Below are 18,010 nucleotides of genomic sequence, written 5' to 3'. Positions count from 1 at the left end.
GGGGAGAGAACAGAGGAAGCATCTATTAACACACAACAAAAGTTTAAAAAATATTTAAAAATTCTTTCTCTCTCTCTCCCTCCCTCTCTTTCTTCCTCACTCCCTCCTCTATTGCCTCCCTTCTCATCTTTCTTCCCCCACTCTGTCTTTCTCATCTCTTCTTTCTTTCCCTCTCTTTTCTCTCATTCTTTTATTCTCTTTATTATCTCTCTTCTTCTCTCATCCCCTCTCTTTCTCTCTCATATCTACTATTATATAAAAGTCACTTTGTGTGTGAGTTTTTTCCCCATAGTTTCCGAAACACCTGGGCCTATCTTTTTCAAATTTCACACAAAGCTAATTTATATGTCAGGTAGTGTTCTTAGATATGTTTTGTACAGAAACTCATCTGATAAGTATCGAAAAAATTTGATCTAAAAAATAACTTTTCTCTCTTATAGGTAAAAAGAATAATTTTTACAGGGGGGAATATTTTATGTTACACTGGCAAGGGAGCTAATAAAGATTTCAGCAAATCATTTCTTCTTAAAAAAAAACAAAAAACAGATTAATTATAATCTGGAGATATAGGTTAGTGGTAGAGCATTCAACTACAGGTCGAATGAGTCCCTCTTCAAGCCCAAGCTTCAAGTACCTCACCATTTTATTTTAATTTTTTCTTATTAATGAGTTCAATTTACAATAACAAAAAGGTACCATTGAAAATTGCTGCAAATCATTTCTTTTCTTTTTTTTTTTTTTTTTGCATATTTTAAAACTAAACATTAATCAGAAGTAAATTTACCAGTGCATTCATTGTCAAGCCCAAATATCAGTTGATGTGATATTGTAAACAAATACAGATGGAATTTGATGAACGACATTATCATTATTATTTTTTATTTATTTTTTTTTTTTTGCTACCGGGCAAATTATTCCTTGTAATATATAATAATCAATAGAGCAATAATACAATGTATAATGATACATACACAATCTGCATAAATTAAAATATATTTCAGCATATTGTACAACCGGGCAATGCCGGGCTACCAGATCGTCCCTCCTCTTTCTCTCTCTTCCCTTCTTATCCCCCTCTCTCTCTCTCTTCCTCCCTTATTCCTCTCTCTTCCTCCCTTATTCCCCCTCTCTCTCTTCCTCCCTTATTCCCCCTCTCTCTCTTCCTCCCTTATTCTCCCTCTCTCTCTTCTTCCCTTATTCCCCCTCTCTCTCTTCCTCCCTTATTCCCCCTCTCTCTCTTCCTCCCTTATTCCCCTCTCTCTCTCTTCCTCCCTTATTCCCCTCTCTCTCGCTCTTCCGCCCTTATCCTATCTCTCTCTCTTCCTCCCTTATCCTATCTCTCTCTCTTTCTCCCTTATCCTCCATTTCTCTCTTTTTCTCATTCTCCATCTCTCTCTTTCTCTCTTAGCCTCCCTTTCTCTTTTACCTCTCCCTCCTCTCTCTTATCTCTCTCCCCTCTCTCTCTTTTTCTTTCTTATAATGGAACAACCTAGCACCCGTCTAACACTAAATGGTTAGAGACGACAACTGAAAAAAGGCTAGAAAAGGAAGAGTTTGACAAAGATGAGGAAGATGAAAGAAAGTAACTTTGCATGCATGTGTCTTTTTTTTCTTTTTTTTTTTTTTTTTTTTACAAAGGTATCACCACTTATCAAGGCCAAGAGGTCACTCGAGGATAAGGGTTAAAGAGTGTACAGTGGTCAAAAGGACAATATCATAGCCATCGTTAGAAGTGTAAATTTAGTAAATTGGATTATTTAAAGGGAACGGTTCATCAAGAACTTGTTTATATTGGATTTGAAGACGACCATATTGTAATCAGCTGGAAAGCAGGCAAATGGAAAAGAGTTCCACAGGTGTGCAGTTCTAAGAAAGAAGCTTTGTTCATGGAATTTACGTTTAGGTTTAGGTACAAATAAAGACTGGGGAAAGTCTGTGAAATCTTTCAACCTTACTCATCAACATATATATATATATATATATATATATATATATATATCCTTCCTTGGACTATATTCTTGTTTTGTACTATTCGTACAATAAACCTAATTGTTCTCCTATTTACTTTGCCTCCCCACACGACAAACTTAAACACCAGGGTCGTTTTTTAACGTGGAGAAAAGAATAAAAATAAAAATTGTCTCAGCCGTGAAGGATTTCTCCTCCACTGACAAAGAACAAGAAATTGAAGTGCAGCATCTGAAGAACAGATACTACACTTTGATACTACAGTTATTTAATTATTCCACCTCGTATTTATTATTTGCTTATATTGAACCTCACGATATAACACTCTCTCTTTCTCTTTTATCCCTCTCTCACTCTCTTTCTCTTATCCCTTCTCTCTCTTTGTTTCTTATCCTTCCTTTCTCTTTTATCCCTCCTCTCTCTCTCTTCCCTCTTCCTTTCACCTTGCCTCTCTCTCTCATTGCCTCCTTTCCCTCTCTCACTCTCTCCCTCTCTCTGTTTCTTCTCCTCTCTCGCCCCCCTCTCATCTCCCTCTCTTTCTCCCTTTGGCTTTTTTTATTTTTTATTCCCTCTTCATCCAATAAACTAAAACATTCAGAAAAAATAAAATTACACACAACAACAAACAAAACCAAAGTTTTCGTACTGTATAACTTTTTTTTTTCTGATGTTAAAATGCACTTTATTGGTGCCAGATCTGTACATTATCGAATTAAAAATCCCTAGGTCATGTTAGTTTAGCCGTTTCAGTGAAATATTTTGTGCATGAGTAGAAGAGCTCAGGGAGTGGTGTGCACTCACTATTTTATGGCATGTAACTATGTACCATGTAAGCCATCATTTTAAGCAATGGACACAAAAGGTTATTTTGAACTGAATAGACTTTTGTAAGAGAAAATCTACTCCAAAGGTGATAAGAAAAGTGAGAATCAAATTATAATTTTTTTGTTAAGGCATGCCGGAATTTTTACCGGAAATTAAGCTAAGAGTCTATTCATAAGGTAGGAATAGATTAAAAGAAAATTTTTTTTAAATGGTTGTAAAATGTACATTTTGTTTTTATTTATGTTATTTTGGAAGGAAAGAATTATCACAATACTAGCAGGAAATTCTACGGTGCTTTTTTTCATCAATGTGTACAATGTTAATTATGTTTTATACATTTATTTATTGCGGACTTTTATCCTCATCTTCTAGTTGCTGTTTCACGACGTTTCGACCAACTATTCCTCTGACCTTCATCAGGTTGTTAACTGCATTCTGACAGATGAGACTTTCCAACTTCTGTATGCGTTATCCATCCATTCTAAGAGATTTTACTCATTATAAACCATCCTTGGTGTATGGTTACTATTTTCTGTTAATTTCAGTGTTATGTGGCCAGTAGTTTAAGAGTTTATCAGTTAAATATTTACAGACAGACACATGTACATACTGCAACTGTTTTATTTAAGTAGATAGTATTGTTTTAGTCAACAAAAGGGCATAATATATTTTTGGAAAAATTCATTTTAAAAATGGGTAAAGTTGGAATTGTTTAGCTTGATGAGATCAGATTAATCGCCATCTTTGCTGATCAAACAATCTCATTTTTTTAATGTGGTGTGAAAGATGATAATGTATATACAAACATGAAATTCTTTGCATATTATATAAATTTGAATTTGCAGCCTTCATGTTTTGTAGAGAGAAAACTAATTGACTAAAAAAACTTTTTTTAAAAGAAGGAATCTAATTGGCTGTAAAATCATAATAATTTGCATATTAACTGTTGGCATTAGTTCCTTAGTGATCTGTAGGTTACCTCTTGGTATGGAAAATAGGAAGTAGCAGAAGAATAAAAAAACTGAAGAGACAAGAAAATCCACACTAGAAAAATTCTAACAGTTTTATTGAAAAATGCAAGATCATATTATTAACATTTTAAAAGCAAAAAATATTTTCTCTATAAAAGAAAATGCAGCATCATCTCAACAATGTTCCAAATTCTATGATAGACATTTTTTTAAAAAATTATAATAAAATATTATGGTCTGTTAATAGCATTGTTGAACTATAAGTTTTATACTTTTTGAAAACAATATCAGTAGATGTTTTAGCATAAAAGAAAACAATAACAAGATGTTAAAAGGTATAATCACATTTACATGCTGGTATGTGTTAGATGGTTTTAAAAAATAACTTCCAAACTAACTTATCTTTGATAATTCTGCTTTCCCTCAGGTTCATTTTTATCATTGTTTTTTATATTTTCCTTGTACTTCCCATGCCAACTGACCCTACATCTACTAACCAAAGAACTCTCACCCATTCTTTCAATTTGGCCATACCATCAAAGTCTACTGTTCTTCACACATCTTATGCTATCCAGATATAATCTTCCTCTGAGGTCATCAGATTTAAGACTATCTTTAAAACTCATATCTTACATCCATCATATCATTTTTGAATCGAAATAAATGTCAGCATCCGAATAAAGCTCTTTCAAATTCTAAATACAAAGCAGTCGGTCACAGTTCAATCCTTTGTTAAAAAATACTTCCCCTCACCTGTTCATCTTCCCTTCCTTTTTTTCACCCCCTACCTTTTATAAATATGCATTCTGGTCGCATGATTCTATTGTAAAAAAATAAATAAATAAAAGTATTTGGAATTTAAGAAACCAATACAATGCAACATATTTTTTTCATATATATATATATATATATATAAACATTTATTTATTTAAAAATGTAAAATCAATTTAGTTTCAACAACATACATCTTCATCAAACATAGAAACAGTTTGTGTTTGTTTTTTGTTTCTTTCTTTTCCTTACTTGTGGCATGGTGTCACTAACAGAAACTGTTTCTACGCCTGATGTAGATGTCTATAATCGAAGCTGTTGATTTAAAACTATTAAATAAGTAAATGTTTATTTATTTTGTTAAATCTTTGTTGGATCGGCTTCTTAACTTACAAAGTCCAATTCAAACTTACACAATGTTTACATTAAGTTTAAAGAAGAAAAAAATCTCTAAAATAATTTAAAATTAGCCTGAAATATATCTTTGAAAGGGCACGTATGAATAGTTAAACTCCCGGCAATGAAAATCCTGTCTCCTTTCTGCATTTTACCCTTGCCTCCCCATGAGGTCAAAATTAAATGCAAGATCAAATTTTAAATTGTTAAAAATCCAGCTAGCCCCCCCCCCCAAAAAAAATGAGGCACTCTCATTATAAGCTTTGCATGGCTGTTTCCAGTTCTCTCAAGGTTACTTTATCACTTTCACTAATACTCTTGGTAATTTTATGAATCCATATGTCCTGCCTCTAGCTATGGGTTCAATAGTAGGGTAGACTCGACTCTCAAGCCTCAGTTGTGCAACTTGCCTTTAATTGATTTTCATTCTTCTTTCTTTTCCATCCTTTCTCACATCTCTTAACTCCTTGTTCCATTCTCTTGTACATTTATCCCTAACAACGCCGACCCTTTCTTTATTTTATTTGCTTCTCTTCATCCCACCTCTTATTTATTTACTTTTTTTTCTTGCATCCTTTTCCTATTATTTACCTACTCCCTCACCTACTCCTCATCTGTTCTCTTGTTTATATACTCTTAAGCAAAGTTCACCCAAGAATCCCTTACTTCCATTTTTGCAGCATTCAGTCGCTTGCATCGTCAGTTGTCCTTGGAGAATAGTATCTATGACCTATGTGATCTCATGCATTACTTTGCACAGTTTTAATTCTACTTTTTGCATAATCCAGGAATTTTACGTCTATTGAAAAAGGGAAAATACTTTTTGCAATTTAAAACATTTTTTTTTTATAAAATCTTTCTGAATATTGTCTAATTTATGAAGATTATCAAGCAAGCTATACTGAAAGCCAATAAAAAGTTGCAGCTACTAATATCTCACCTTCACCTCTGCTGCTGCTGCTATTTTGTCTCTGCTGCTATTTCACCTGCTTCTGTTGCAACCTAAATTTGAATCCTCCTTCTACCCACCTTCTTTCTCATCCTCCTTCCCCAGAATCTGGTCAGAGAAAGTGTACATAGATTTTAAGAATCAAAAGACTGCTCATCTATTTGAAACAGCACTCAGATGGACAACAGTCATCGGTAATTATTAATCCTGTCCTGGTTCAGTATAATGAATGATATAATTGTGGTATCGTCGAAAAATACTGTCTTTTTTTTTTCCCTTTCTTTTATTTTAGAGATATAAATTAACCATATAACAAGAATTCCGTTCATAAATATTCTAGTTGGAAAATTATTTTTATCTGGCAATTTAAAGATTTCAAAATCACTTTTGAATGTCTAAGACACTTACTCCTGCCATACATTGATTTATGGTTATGTGAAATATAAAATTGGTTTTGAAGCCTTTAAACTTTGAGTTGAAAAGTAATTTCTGGATAGAATAAAAGTTTACTACACCACCTGTGACCCATTGGGTCAGTATTTCTTATATTTATGATTTAATCTTGGCATTGATTGATTGGCATATTTTAATTTAATAAGAATTACAAAGTCAGAATGCATTGTAATGTTAGGATATATTTTCTTTCCCTCTTTCTCTTCCACTTCTCTCTGCCATTTTTTTCTCAGCCAGTCTCCCTGTCTCATCTGTCTTTATCCCCCCTTCCCCTCTCTCCTCCTCCTCCTCTCTTTCTTCCCCTAATTTTCCTCTTCTTTTCTCCTTATTTCTCCTTCTCTTTCTCCTTCTTTCTCTATTTATCCTCCTTCTTTATCTCATACTCACTCTTTTCTTCCCCTCTGTCTCTTTCTTCCCTCCCCCTCTTTTTCTCTCCTCTGTCTCTTTTCCTTATTTACATCATTCCATTCCTCTCAATACTTCTCTTAGAAATCGTACGACATTTACATTATTCATAAACAGATAAAGTTTGCACAGTGACAAGCAAGAAAGCAAACAATATCCTCTGAGTCTTAGTAATAAAGAAATATAGAAATGCGAACATTTTAATATTATGATTCACATGAATGTTATGAAACCAATAAAAAACTATTCTTCAACTGCGCCATTGTTGAACCATTCTCCTATAATTTTGTGAGTTTACTTTAATTTGTTCCCTCCCCTTACAGGTTTGATCACATCAAAATAAATCCTAGGAGATCACACAATCAATAAACATTCATAAATAGTCACTTTTTTTTTTTACGAATCATATACCCCCCCCCTAAAAAAAAGTAAAGAAAAATCGGCATTTCTGTACAACAGTTACATATGAGCATTAGGGACTTGTTATCAACCCCTGTTCTTTGAATGAGAAACGCCCTCTACTGGCTATTATATGAACCTCAAATATAAACAAGTGTTTACGATAATGCAAAAATATATAATAACGAAATAAATAACACAAAAATACATGAAAATGGAAACATTTATTGAATAAAAAAAATGTATCAAAATAGAATTTTAATGTATTAATATAATTTTTTTTTTTTAATGATGGATTCATAACTGAAAATAAAATAATAAATATGAAAAAAACATGCAATATTTATAGATTGTTTTTAGAATTGTTTTTTTTTTCGGTAAGGTTGTATAAAAATGTAGCAAAATATAATTTAGAAAGCATGAAACATAGAGGTTTAAGATTTTTTTTTTGTATAGAAAGATATAAATAAATATAAAAATATATAAAAATATAATTTTAGTTTGCACTAACATTTAAAAAAAGGAAGAGTTATTGACCTTTAACAAGCGGCATCTGTCGACAGTTCTTGAAACTAAAATACAAACATTCGCCTCCTATAATTGTCATGCATTACCTTAGCCCATATACTGAGACTGAACGTATTAAAATAAATGTTTAATTACAAAACGAATGAACATATAGAATCCTATTGACAAACAATTTCTGATTTGATTCCTTAGATTTTATATTCATTTGTCTTTTAGATCCACAATTAGAAAAGGATTTATATTTTCATCACTTGTCTGTTGTTTCTTTGCATTTTCTTGAAATTGGGTAACTATTTTTTTCACCAAATTTTGCAGATTTTTCTGGAAAACTTTGGTTTGTCCCCAGGAAGTTAAAATGGTCAAAAATGATAACTCCTCTTGCAAATATCTTTAAAAAAAAAAAAAAAAAAAAAATGGATTTTTTTTTTTTTTTTTTTTTTTTTCTTTTTTGCACAAAATTTATGAAAAGTTGATGGTTATCTACTTCAAACAAATAATGGTGCCACCAGGAATGAATGTCTGGTTTGTCCTTTAGGAAGATGTAAGAGTGCTCAAATTAGCAATGATTGCATTTTTTTTTTTTTTTTTTTCAAATATTTAATTTTTTTTTTTTTAATTTTAAATCCAACAAAACTTTATTAATGGTTATTTATATTATTCATGATCAAAGGGGGAGGGAACTCATGCTTTACTTGTTTTTAATGCAATTGATAAAAGTATCGATTTTCAATATTTGCTGTAGTTTAGCCAGACGATGACCTATAAGAATGAAACACAAAAGCCTCTGTGTAGCCTAATTGCCAGAAGTATATTTTCATAACTTATATATATGGATTGCTCAGTTTAGAAAGCCAGATCTTTTTTTTAAACAAACATTTATTTGTGTAAAATTAAATTTTTGTCGATATGATGCCTTCATCAAGAATAGATAGAATAAATTTGTGTTTATTTCTTGTTCTTTCCTCGCAGATTGGTGCCACTAGTAAAATTTGTGTGATTTTTCAGTGGTGATATTTTCAGATGGTCAAGATCAGAAGGATGGCTAGCCCAAGCCTAAAGTGAATTAATGAAGTTTGTTTACTTATTTAAATTGAAATTAATAGATTTAGAAAGCCAGTAAACACAAATTTTTTTTTTTTTTTTTGAATAAACAAACATTTCTTTAAAATCATCTTCTCAGTGATATGATGCCTTCATCACACAAACATATATATATATATATATATATATGGTAACTGTTTACTATATATATGTATATATGTATATATTAGGTTGGTACAAAAATAATGTCATTTTTTTTAATATATAGTTAAACATTAAAAACAACATTATTTTTGCATCAACCTAATATTTTATGTATACATAAAAGTTAGACTGCTACTTAGCTTTTTTGCTAAGTAGCAGTCATCAACATGGCTTGATTTTGGCAAGGATCAAACCCATGACTACATTGTTTGTAGCTTAGCATTTCACCATTGGGCTACAAAAGGGTAGAGGTTTTATTATTATTTTGAAAAACAATACATTCAAATCGTTATAAAAAATAATCACCATTCAATAATGACAAAAACTTTGATAGATTTTATCACTTTTTTTATTGAACTCTTCAGATTTTGTTCATTCAGAAAAAAATAACAGAATTCATAAAACCTTGAAAACCCCCACACATCCTCTTTAAAATCAAAACGCTGTAAATAATATATAGTTTGAGGTCATTCTACAATATCTAAATCTTGAAGAAAATAAAAAAGAAACTTTTCCCTTACATGGAGACACATAAATAGATATCGATTGAAATATACTTTTTCTTTAAATAAAATTTAGATACTTGTGCAGTTTATGGGCTATGCTGAAATAATATTATTTAGAAAGCCATTCTTAACATGGGAGGTGGGGTTAATTCTGTCATTTCATCTAACAATTTAATAAAACAGATACCATAAAAATTAAATTTAACTTGAAAATTCTATCTAAAAAAATTAATATGGTCCATAAACTGCACAAGCACCCAAATTTATGAGTTTTTGTCATATATATATATATATATATATATATATATATATATATATATATATATATACTATTAATAATGGGGGAAAAATCTTTTCCTATAAGTATATAGATAATAGGAATCCTATATTCAACAGTTTTATCGAGGTCTTTTTCATTTAGTTCCAGGTTATGTGATCTCAGTGTCATAGACCATTGGTTGATTTAGCCACGTGGTGGTCATTGATATAAAAGATGATTTAAGTCACGCTTGTTCTTCTCTGCATTTTTTGGCCTTATGGCTGAGGGGTAACATGTTTGCCATTATCCCCCTTCCCCCTTTTTGTTTAGTTACTAAAGTAACAGCATTTGTTTGTTCACTGTCCTTGTTTTGCAGACTATCTTCTGGACGTACAATCATCTGGGGAGGTGACAGTGGCTAAGTGTTTAATGACACGGACTAACAACCTGGGTGTGCCGAGTTCATTCCACCAAAATACTTTCACTTAAACATGTTAGCAACTCCACTGAAGAAATTGTTAGTATTTTGTATGTTACATTTGTTGTGTTGTGCCCATTCATTTCCAGGTCCAAAAATGCAAACGATGTCGCAGCAAAAAATGAAGAATCGAAACAAGAATTTTTTTTTATATATATATATATATATATATATATAGCTTACAAATTTATTGTAGTAGAATATTGACATCCTCTTGGTTCACTCCTACCTTACAGATGCAGTCAACTCTCCAGCCGCTGCTCGAGGGAATAAATGATGGAACATTCACTCACTTTGATCGCAAGTCTCACGTTTTCCCTGATCTTCTCTTGATCGGTGACATAATTCTACAATTGTTTTTCACAACATATTCCTCAATACAATATCTCAAAATACAACCAATCATGTTTATATATTCATTTTTATTTCAACTTTACAATTATCAAAACGGTTACATTCCAAACACAGTATCTACCAACATTATTGACTTCTTTATCTTGTACAATCTAGGTTATATACACTAGATGAAAGACGATTTAAGTCACACTTGCTCTTCTCTGCATTTTTTGGCCTGATGGCTGAGGGGTAATATGTTTGCCATTATCCCCCTCCCCTCTTTTGGTTTAGTTACTAAAGTGACAGCATTCGTTTGTACACTGTCCTTATTTTGTCCAGACTATCTAACATTCTGTTCACATTACACTTGAACTTCTGCATGTCAGTACAGTTGTGGAAGCACGGATCTGGAAGGGTGTTCCAAAGTCTAGCAGTTCTGGGGAAGAAACTATCGGTGCTCTTTCTATCATAACCATTCCTATTTACTGTTCTGTTTTTTCTATCACCCCAGAGTAATCTCATTATTTTTTTGTTTATGTGTAAGAAGGATTAAGCAACCAATGAAATTCTTGTGATGTTATTATGGTTTGCATTCTAAAAATACTAATGTAAGCAATCAATTTTTTTCAAAAGTGGAAAAAAATTAACCATTATTGCCTGAACCATCCAGCAGCTGACCTATTTTGGCATCTTGTCAATAAGATGTTTCTATTAATTTCTTGTTTACTTAGATTGATTGCAGATTCAAGAGTTAGTCAACCAAATAGTTTCTTCATTTTATTTTATTTTTTTTTTTTTTAGTTGTAAATTGTTTACTCTTTATTTATAGACATTGAAGACAAGAGAAAAGCCAACTTGCATTCGAGATGAAGCCAGCCATCTTTTTGACACAGTGCCAACCTTATTTAACTCAGACTGTCTTAGTAATGTAAACGGTAGTAGTCATAAATAAGCTCCGATTACAACTGGTGCAAAAAGATCCAACAATGTTTCTAACAACGCATTAACATTGCAAGATGCCCTCCTCCTGTCACCTCAGTGATACCTCATGGTATCACCAGACTTTTTTTTTACGTTACAGAAAAAGACATTCCAATTTTTGACATCCATGGACAAGGAGCCCCCCCCCCCTCCAGAAATCAATTGTTCTCAGCTCTTTCTATCTTACTAGCAGAACTACTCAACATTGCCTAGAGCAAAAGTGTAACATAACCTCTATCCCTCTCTCTTTCTCCTGTTACATCTCCACTCCCTCTTTCATCTTTGCTCAGCCCATTCCTCTTTCTGAATATATACACACACACGACTTGAGTTAGCCTAAGCGAAATAACTCTGTGAAAAAAAAACTCAGTTACTTCCCTTTATGTGATAACATTAAAAAATGTGTGTATGCCTTGATAACATTAAATTCAAATAATGAATCTATTTTTTATTTTAGATATACGTCCGTGGTTACACCGATTTAAAATAAATTAAAATTATGGGTGTTTGTTGTGTATTTTTCATGTTTTACCTGGACATACAGATATTGCTCTTTATATACTAGATTTCTCAGCCCTGTCTGCTACTCATGTCCCCACCACCACTATCCTGGCTATGACAAAAATCTGCATTTGGGACATTTGGCAAATGTAGGGTCACTTTTAGTTACCATTATGCCTAGATTCACTTTGAGCCAATGAGTGGTGGTACCTGTCTGAATGCTGTCTATAAGGTTTTCGATACAAATTTGGTAATCATTTGATATTATTTCATTTCAAAATCATCTGAAGTATCTAATAACAGTAAAGTGTAATGGATAGCTGTTTCGGTGTACTATTGGTAGATTTCAGAGCTGGAGAAAGTAAAAAGTATTGGAATATTGAGTGACCTGCATCATGATTTGTGCTAGATTAAAAAATTTGGAAATCTCAGATGCACCTCAGTGCTTTAAGATTAAGATGTAAGATTGATGGCTACCAGAGATGAAATTTGTCAAATAACTGTTGGAATATTTTATTTATTTGCGAGCTGTTATCCTCATCTTCATAGTTGTTGGTTAACCACGTTTTGGCCAACTATTCTTCTGGCCTTCTTCCGGTGGTTAACCGCGATGGGATATAAATGCTAAGTCTCTTAACTATATCCTCAGTAATTACTGCCTTCCATGGTTGTTGTTGTCTCACCACATTTTTAGTCAACTAATCCTCTGGTCTGCTTTGGGTAGGATTGAAACCACTGTCTTCAGACAATGCTCATCTGGAACCGTAGTGATTCAATGTCTCTATCCACTGTGTTACGAACTCTAGAAATGTTAACTATAAAGAAAGTGCTGAGCGTCAATCTCTGCTATTTCTAATACAAGAGTCACAAGAACCATTTACTCTCTGTTAAAATCAAACAAAATCACCTTACAAAAACCAAGAAACTCAACAACAAAATCAAATACCTAAATACTACGTGGGGATTTTTTGTTTTGTTTTTTCTCAATTGCAGTTTCATAATGCACAGAACCTGATGGCTAGCCTGCATTCTGCACAAAGTTGCCTCCATCATGAAGACCAAGTTTCTGCAAACTGTGATTGATTATTATGTGCGTCTCATTGAAGACCACATCATGCTGCCCCACATCTGTGAAAAGAAGCTCAGATTAAATTCAGATGGCTATATTAAATTGTCATCCATCATTGTTATGAGCTGGATGAAAAGGGGTGGTCTTGGAAAGGTCACACACGTGGAAGCAAAACTTAGCTCCACATCCCATCTCAAGAAAAAAACAGAAGTGACTGAGAACTGCTATGATTTCACCAGTCTCAATATTTGGCCCCACCCCAACATATCTGATTACAACCTTATGTTATTACATGTGGAGAAAAGGACAAGCTGATTGCCAGGAAGTAACTGGTGTTCAGATGTGTCTCTCAAAGGAGACTGTAAAAGTTACGTGCTTTAGGCTCAGATTCCTCCTTGAAACTTTTTTTTTTTAATTACATCTTCACCCGAAACAAGGCACATTGCCACTTTGATGTAGGGGGCTACTATCAGGGACATAAGCTACAGCGGTATTATGTAGGGAGTTGGGCAGCAAGATGTCTGTTCGCATTACACTTGAACTTCTGCATGTCAGTACAGTTGGGGAAGCAAGGACCTGGAAGGGTGTTCCAAAGTCTAGCAGTTCTGGGGAAGAAACTATTGGAGTAGGGATCTCGACTGTGTAAAGGTGGAATTTAGCTGCTAGTCGGGTTTGTCGGGGGTATTTACGTTGAGGGAATACAAGTGCTTGCAGTTCGTCAGAGCATTCACCATTAAAATACTTGTAAAACAGGCAGAGAGATGCAACATTTCGTCGATGGGACAAAGGCTTAAGCTTAGCTGACAGTTCAGAACCTATCAGGTTGGCAACTCTCTTTTGAATCCTGTCTAGGAGTGAGAGACTAGTAGCAGATGCACCAGCCCAAATGTGACAACAATGCTCCATACATGGGCGAATGGTGGCCTTATAAAGGTACAAGATACTTTCAAGCATTAGTAGTTTTCTAGCATGATAGAGAGAGCCTACCTTCTTTGCAGCGGTCTTGACAATGCTCTCAATGTAGTGTTTCCAACTCATGTTCCTTGTGAACGTTAGGCCAGGGAGTGACTTAGGGTGACTTATCTGAGTGAACTGTATTCATCAAGATTCAAAAAGTGATGCACTTTGAATTTTGCAAATACATCAATTATTGACCAAGATATGACCGATTTTCTTTTTCTTTTTTTTTTTTTTTTTTCAAAAAGTGTTAAAATTATCATGAACATCCTGTACTTTATATTTGACTAAAAATAAGTTCCAAAATTATTGGTACTTCAAATAAATCAGATACAAATCGCTATCAACATTGTATTAATTTATTCAAGTAGTAGTAGTAGTAGTTGTATTACTTTTACTATTACACTTACTAATACTACTACTACTAATAATAGTACTACTATTTAGTACTAACAATTTCTGGTATTAATTTACATTTATTAAAATGTAAAATAGAAATAAATTTTTAAGTAAACTATGAATAAGTTAAAAGAAACATTATTTCACAATGTTTCAGCTGATTTAACCTCCTGCCTTCTTCAGGTGCATTTTTTTCAAACGGGGTGGGGGATCTATATGAAATTTAAAACTAAACCCTTTATGCACAGGGTAGATTATTCTAATTCTGTTAGCCATGACTCAGTAAAAGTGTTAATTTTTGTTGTTCTTATTCATTATCACCTTTAACTTTCAGAAAAGTATTATTTAAAGGCTATATGTCTATGTGGACAATGCTAGCATGAATGTTGGGAGCCTTATGCCTTGGCCTCCAGGCCTTGCTAAGTGGTGATTCCTATGTAAAAAAGAAAAAAAAAAGTTTTGTTTGCGAAACAAAAAGTTATTTTTAACAACTGTGTCCCAAATGATATTTACAGTATAATTTTAAAGATAACATAGAATTAATTCTAAGAATTTTCTGATTTCTACATTATTAACCTACACAAATAACATTTATTTAGATTCACATCTTAGATTAAATCTGGACAGAAAACCTATTTAGGAGAGCTCAGTGTATTTAAAGTACAGAACAAATATTTATGAATAATGAATGACAAAACTTAACATATACCAAATAATAAATTTTGATCTTAATTTTTGTCCTCTTTTAGGTTTGCTATGTTGAGTTTGGATGATTGCTGTAGTACACACACACACACACACATATATATATATATATATATATATATATATATATATATATATATATATATACATTACAGTCTTTTAAACAAGATCACATTGTAGTATCTGTTCTGATGCTACACTTCATCTTTTTTGTCCTCAGTCAGTGGAGAAGAAATCCTTTATAACTGAGACAATGTTTATTTTTGCTCCTATCCAGTGCCCCCTTTTGAAGAGCTGGATTTTCCCCAGATTAAAAACCGACCTTGTGTCGAACTCTGTCCTCGTGGGGAGGCAAGTAAATAGGAAAATTGCAGTCTTTGTGTTAAGTGACAATTGGAATAAACACAAAGATAAATATGTGCAATAAAATCAAACAGAATGACATCAGAACAATGTCATTTCGTTTAATTTTTATTGCATCCATTAACATTTTATTTTAATTACCTTCTTTCTATAATTTGTAAATGCCACTTAGCTATATTCATGAGTGTTTTATTTTTTGTTTATTTGTTTCGTTTTTTATTTTTTTTTTTTCATATATAAATTAAAGAGAAATATCTGTGTAGATGAGCACATAGATATATAATTGTTTAATGTCAAGTGTTGGCCTCTTATTTGTAAACTATAAAATTTCATCATATTAACCTTTTGCATAAAATAATTGTTTCATCGGCAAAATGTTAGGTCACCCTATTATTAAATAGTCTACTCCTCCTCCTCCTCCTCCTCCTCCTCCTCCTCCCTATTAGTTATAACAGGATTTTTATCACACCCACACATGCTGTGTGTGTGATAAATTATTTATTTATGAATATATCTAGAACACATATGACCCATTGGATCAGTACAGAAGAGCCCCGGGATATGGTGGCCCTCCGTTATCATTTATTTCAGGTTATGATGTGGAATACAATGTTTTTTTCCGGACCCTGGTTATGGTATTAGGTTGGTGCAAAAATAACATTGTTTTTATCAGATATCTATATCTATATATATATATATATATATATATATATATATATATATAATATATACACGCCAAAAACGACAACAATTTTTGCACCAACCTAATATTTATCCCACCTTACGTTGTTATTTATAATGCTATTTGATATACATTGTATTGTATGCTGTACTGTATTCTTTTATTAATTTTTAATGCCACATCCCGAGGTTCTACTGTATTTATTAATAAATATATAATTTCTTAAGCTTGGCATTAGTTGATAATCATGTTTTTTTAAAAAGAAAGTGAAAGGATTTCACAACTTTCTCCCTTTCCTTTCTCCCTCTCTTTCCATCTCCCATCCACCTCTCTTTTCCTGTTTCCCCCTCTCTTCCTGCTTATTTCTATTTCCTCACTCCCCTTATTCTCTTCCCCTCCCGTTTTTCTTTTTAATTCCCCCTTCTCTCAAAATTATTTACTTCATTCACCTTCTCTCACAACTTGTCATCATTCACCCTTTGTGACAGCATTCATTTTCAAATAATAACCATCATATTCAAATCAGGTGTGCATGGTAACAAGCAAACAAAATTAGAGTTTTAGTAACATCACTAGTTTAAACAATTGAAAATATGAACTTTTCTTTACCCTAACCATGAAAAGCTATCATTTGCTTTCCTCTAAATACAAATAGATTTCTCTCCCATCAAATCAGAGTAATGTAACTAGATATGTCATAGTTTACCCTTTTACCATCTCATAAATACAAATGGCATGACAGTAAAAAAAAAACCTCATAATTTTCAAACCAGTTTCTTTTTTTTCTTCTTCTTGCTTGCTGCAAAGTATGATGGCAATTGCATTCCTTATTGCCTCAATCTTTTTACCTGTTTGTCATCTCATTAGAGGTGAGGAGTTGGGAATTTTGTTTCTTTTAAACTGACTCGGGAGTTAGAGATGAGGATGTCTATATAATGACCTCACAAAAGTTTCATAAATATTTGGAAATAGTAAAAGTATTCAGAAATATTTAGTAACTAGCTGTACCTGTCCGACCACGCGTTGCTGTGGCTCTGTCTTGTTAACGCAAATATTAGATTGATTTGTATCACACAGACACACACATGCACACACACACGTGTACACCCTCGCACGCACGCACGCACACACACGTACACGCCCTCGCACGCACACACACACGTGCACGCCCTCGCACGCACACACACGTGCACGCCCTCGCACACACACACACACATGCCTGTGCACACACGCGCACATACACAACATGCACACACACACACACAACATGCACACACACACACAAATACACAAACTTTGTTAATAGTCAAAAATAGACAGTTTTAAGGCTTCAAAATCACACAGAAGGAAACTTCAAAGTTTTAAGCTGTCAATTTATTTAGAATAAGAAAGAAGAATTTTTGGCTGATAAACACGTGTCAATCTATCGGAAAACATTATTTCTTAACATGTACGGTTTATTGATCCAGAAAAGATTTTGTGATATTTTTTCCACGATTATTTTCCATATGCTGACTCTAGTTGTGTGTGTTCAGAGAAAAGAATAGGTTGGGTAGAGAGGAATGAGAGGGGATAGAGTTATGTTACACTTTTGACCTGGCCAATGTTAGTTTTGTTTAAAGGATATTTTAGTGTTTGCATATATTGCTATCTTTGGTTTTCTGTGTATTTTTTTTTTTTCTAATGTGATGATTTAAATTAGATATAAGTAAAGTTAGACGGTAGTATTAATTGAACATTTCCTTTGTGTATTTTCATGTAGCCGTATTACCAGCGACCCTTCAAAAGTGAACAGGTTACTTGAATCCAATGAAAGCCAATCCTTCTTTCGTCCATTCAGGCGACAGACAAGGTAAATGACACG

The 18,010-nt window shown here is 32.9% G+C and overlaps 1 protein-coding gene across 7 annotated transcripts in view; it reads left to right on the top strand.

Moving 5' to 3' along the window:
- Positions 1-18,010, top strand: part of LOC145254644 (uncharacterized) — a 237,061-nt gene that overhangs the window by 12,145 nt on the left and 206,906 nt on the right. For 6 of the 7 annotated variants that reach the window (XM_080113275.1, XM_080113274.1, XM_080113272.1 and 3 more), the window contains exon 2: positions 17,909-17,998. The gene's annotated coding sequence lies outside the window, so the exon portion shown is untranslated. Of the gene's footprint in view, positions 1-5,910; positions 6,075-17,908; positions 17,999-18,010 lie in introns of those variants that run through there. The other variant, XM_080113268.1, reaches the window with a different exon arrangement.

Source organism: Euprymna scolopes, chromosome 30, assembly GCF_053919585.1.
Source record: "Euprymna scolopes isolate OS-2025 chromosome 30, ASM5391958v1, whole genome shotgun sequence".
NCBI lineage: Eukaryota > Metazoa > Mollusca > Cephalopoda > Sepiida > Sepiolidae > Euprymna > Euprymna scolopes.
Note: the sequence above shows the minus strand (reverse complement) of the source record. Positions and strands in the feature narration are given on the sequence as shown.